This window comes from Argentina anserina, chromosome 6 (assembly GCF_933775445.1).
Source record: "Argentina anserina chromosome 6, drPotAnse1.1, whole genome shotgun sequence".
Taxonomy (NCBI): Eukaryota; Viridiplantae; Streptophyta; class Magnoliopsida; order Rosales; family Rosaceae; genus Argentina; species Argentina anserina.
The window spans coordinates 23023630-23027907 of record NC_065877.1 but is presented as its reverse complement, the minus strand read 5'-3'; the positions used below and the strand labels follow the sequence as shown (position 1 = coordinate 23027907).

At 33.4% G+C, this 4278-nt stretch overlaps 1 long non-coding RNA gene across 1 annotated transcript; it reads right to left on the bottom strand.

Moving 5' to 3' along the window:
- Positions 1-2661: 2661 nt before the first annotated feature.
- Positions 2662-3392, bottom strand: LOC126799887 (uncharacterized). The gene is made up of 4 exons (XR_007672661.1): positions 3334-3392; positions 3153-3199; positions 2940-3027; positions 2662-2745 (listed from the first exon to the last, which is right to left on the bottom strand). It is a non-coding gene; the product is annotated as an uncharacterized LOC126799887 (long non-coding RNA).
- Positions 3393-4278: the final 886 nt, after the last annotated feature.

Sequence of the window (4278 nt, the reverse complement as noted above, 5' to 3'; positions counted from 1 at the left end):
TATTAATGATTTTGAACTACCATTTCAGATTTAGAGTTTAAGGTTTAGAGTTTATGGTATAGGGTATTAGTGTAGGGTTTAGGGTTTAGAATTTAGGATTTAGAATTTAGGGTATTAGAGGGTAGGGTGTAGGGTGTAGGGTTTTAGGAAAAAAAAACCCAAAATAATTTTTGATATAATAGCTTAAATGTTATTTTTCTTTTTAAATTTTATATGTTAAATTGTAATTTAAAGGGAGGACCACTTGATATTGCCACGTGGTTCTCCAGGAGTACTGAAAAATTCCTCCATTGTTTTGGGGTTCATCTGTTGTACATGCATATATGGCATACAACAGGTTTTGCAGGCATTAATTAGGGGAGCACTTGATATGGAGTGTGTGTGAAATTATTATGTGTTTTGCTGTATGCATGACATACAACTACGCACAACATATTTTTTCCTTATTTTGGTCCGTGTGTTTCAAGAGAGAGAATTTCTCTCATTAGTCCTCTTCTCAATTTTATTATTATTTTATTAGTTTTTGCAACGAAACTTCGCCGGGTCATAATTTTTTATTCGTAACTCTAATTCTTAATCTGCGAATGAATACAAATTTGTATCGGCATACTCTTTCTATCCTAAAGGTTTGGGTTAGATCCAACGGTGGTTTCTAGAAAGCTCATTCTAGGAGGTTTGGTTTACGGTTTAGGTAACGATTCGTATTATAGGAGGTGAGTGGTTTCTGTAATGTGTTTCAAATGTTCTTATATGCTTTTAAAATAGTCGAAAAACATGTTTTGGATCTATTTATGAAATATCTATTTGTTTACAAGTGAAGCATGTCAATTTGTAACCTCTAGGATTATATATATTATGGTGTTAGAGTTATTATTTGACCAGTCATGGAACATGTGAACTTCTTGATTGAGTTATGTCGAAATAAGGATGTGGCACATGAAGATATAGGGTAAGAGGCCATTAGGTGACCCATGTGATCACTAAATTGAATGATAACCATTAAGAAACGATTGTGCAATGTGACGCCTTATTGTGAACTGTGCGTATATGATATACAGTTTTCTTATAGCGTGAGTAAAATGGCATGGCTTTCTGGAATATTACATTATCCACTCACTGAGCGCGTGGTTTTGCTCACCCATCCATTTATACACTTTTTTGTAGAGAAGTGTAGTTCTGTCGAGTCGAGAAGGGATTGCACAAGTCTAGAGTGAAGAACCTAGAAAGAAGTTATTTTTATTTTTATTACATTCTGCACTGTAACATCAAGTCGCTCATCAACATCGCCGACTGTCGGGATTGGGGCATGACACCATTAGAGGTGTTGCAACCCAAAAAACTGCCACATATCTAAAACAAAGTGGCTTTTATACTATTGTATAGGGTATAAGTCACATTTGTTGAGATATATATGTGACATTTTTTGGGATTGCAACACCTCTAATGGCAACACATTCTCGTGTTGCAATTGCCAAAATTGTTGTAGTTTAATACCATGGCTTAATGAAGGGAATATATGGTCATGATTTCTTATCCACTATATTGCATGCAGGCAGTTGGAAATAGGAACCACAGTTTCTCATTGTATGGAAAGAAACACTAGTTAGTAATTCCTTTTTAGTTTGCTTCATGATCATAAAATTTAGGGGGATTTAGATACATGTTTTAGATTACACTCATCACTTCAAATTACACCCAAACATATTTTATTAGGTTGATTTTTAATTTTAAAGAATATATTTTAGACATGGTTAATAAAACATAGAATTTGCAAGATTACCAAGTTTGCCATTGGGACAAATAATAACTCATACTACCTTATCTTTTTTCACAAATTGCACCTACCTATTTTTTGTTCTCATCCTTGATTGTACGTAACTTTACTCCCATATCCTTAATTGAAGTTTTTAAATTAATCACTACAATTGATATCAATGTTTATATATAAAAGGTGATATGATTTCATCAGTAGGGTCAGATACCTGTGGATTTCTAGTTTGTATTTGTTTTGATTTCTTTTAGCAAAACGTATATGTTTTTAATTTGATACCTCTATTCGAGAAATGATACTCCATGATAGGTATGTGTTGAATTTTCTTTCTAGTGTATAGATACCTATGTGTTTGACAAACGTCATTGAATATAATTTCATGACATTTACCAAACGCCATTAAGTTCACTGCGGTTGACAAAACGACATTGACTTTAATTTCATGGAGTTTGATTTTCTATTTAAATATAGAAAATCAATCTATTATTGGCAAAACAAATAAAAAATCCCAATTCACAATACGTCATTATGTGCAACTCTTATTCTTGTTCTACAAATTTACAGTTTCACACATGCTACAAAGAAATTACAAGTAGTTCTAAGGTAGCTAAACCACAATATATAAGAAAAGACAGAAACATATTACATCTTGGAGATCTATGACGATTTTGAACCACACATTAAGACCTATTTCTACTCACACTGTGCATGTGTACATTGTTGCTCCTACAATGTCCTTCCCAGCAGTTTTCCCATCCGGATGGAAGGCACATGGTTGTAGCGCTTTCATGCAGAAAAAGAAGATAATCAGTAGCTCTTCCACCATGTTCTATCCAACCGATTATTTTACGCCAGCTGAATATAACATTATGCACTCCTTGGTATAGTAGAGGGAACTGTCCAATTACTTATTTTTCATGTTTTCTTCCATTAAAACCTTCTAGTACTCGGTGAATTTCTCATCTTTTGCTGACCTGCAATTAATTTTAAAATAGCCAGTTGTTCAGCATATCTGCATACATTATATTCGACTTAAATACCATTAGAATTTTAGAACTCAAAAATTTCATGCCTAAGGAAAGCCTAATTCATACATTTTAGACATATAATACCACTTGATTTTCATCGCATCAAAGGAACTCTACTTGATTATACAATACAAACTTACAAAGATCTTAACTCTTTGGCCAAAGATCTTAAACCTCTCAGCTCACCTCCATTCACAAAAGCATATAATGTTTTTGCTTCACACGTCTCTAACAAACCAATAAATGTAAAATCAAATAATTTATGCTCAAGTACGCATATCATGAAACAAAAAAAATTTCTCAAGTCATTCAACCAAAGATGGTGATGATGTAAAAATGTTAGAATTGAATACCTTTTTTGCTGCTATATTCCATCTCTACTAGCATCATAATTGCACCACTGCAAGTACATCAAAAGAACTTATCAGAGATCACCTATTTGCTTCTTTTCTTCTTTTAATACACAATAAATATTAAAGAACAACTACCCTATGTTGGAAATGATTTGAAAAGCTGCAATTCATTGTAAGCTACCATCTGTTCATTGTGTAGATTGTAAACAGAAATGCTCAAGCTAGAAACAACCCCAACTAGCAGCTGGAACACAGCCTGCAAGAATTGAAAACAAATTGAGAATTATAAGATAAATCTAGAAAATAAAAGCTAAACATTACACAACAAAGACAATTAAGACATGGGCATTAAGAGTCAAACCTAGCACCCAGTTCTTATGAAGCTGAGGATAGAGTTTACAAGACCAAGTTTTCAAATTTCAATACCAATCTATAACCCAATAAGCAGAACTCTAAATCCTAAAGGTCGTATAGCAGCTAGCATTGAGTTAAAAATACCTGATAGGAGCACAAAGTGTGACGTTCTTAATGTGATTATACCCTATTCTTACTCTTTGTTACCTCTTATTTAGTATGTTTTAGTTTCTTTTGTAAGAATAAGTGTCTAGGTAGAGCTTATATCAATTATGAGTGAATTGATGATGAAATCGTGCTAAGTGTTAATAATCCTTGTTGAGATATGATTCCTTGTTCGAGTAGGATTCATCCTTTCGTATTTCTTTGTTTATAACATACTTATTCTTATTAGGAAATACAAATCCATGTTGGAGAAGGAAAGCAATCCTAGTTCCACAAAGAAAGAGAAGAAAATACACTTAAAAGCCCAATCCATTCAAGAATCAAAATGCTGTCAATATTCATAGTCCAACTTCGACGGGCTCCCCTGGATAGCTCCGATCGAGTTAGAAGACCTACTTTATATGGAAATAAAGGTATTTGAGTCTAGTTTCTGTAGGATTTGAAATCAAATCAATATCTTATTCCTACAGAGAGATATGACTGAATCATTGATCGGAGGTCCAATGAACTCGGCGGAATTATCTCAGCCATTGATTTGCTTTTGATCCAAGGGCTATGAGGGAAACTTGGGACTTTGTTCCTCCTGCAAATAGAGCACAAATATATA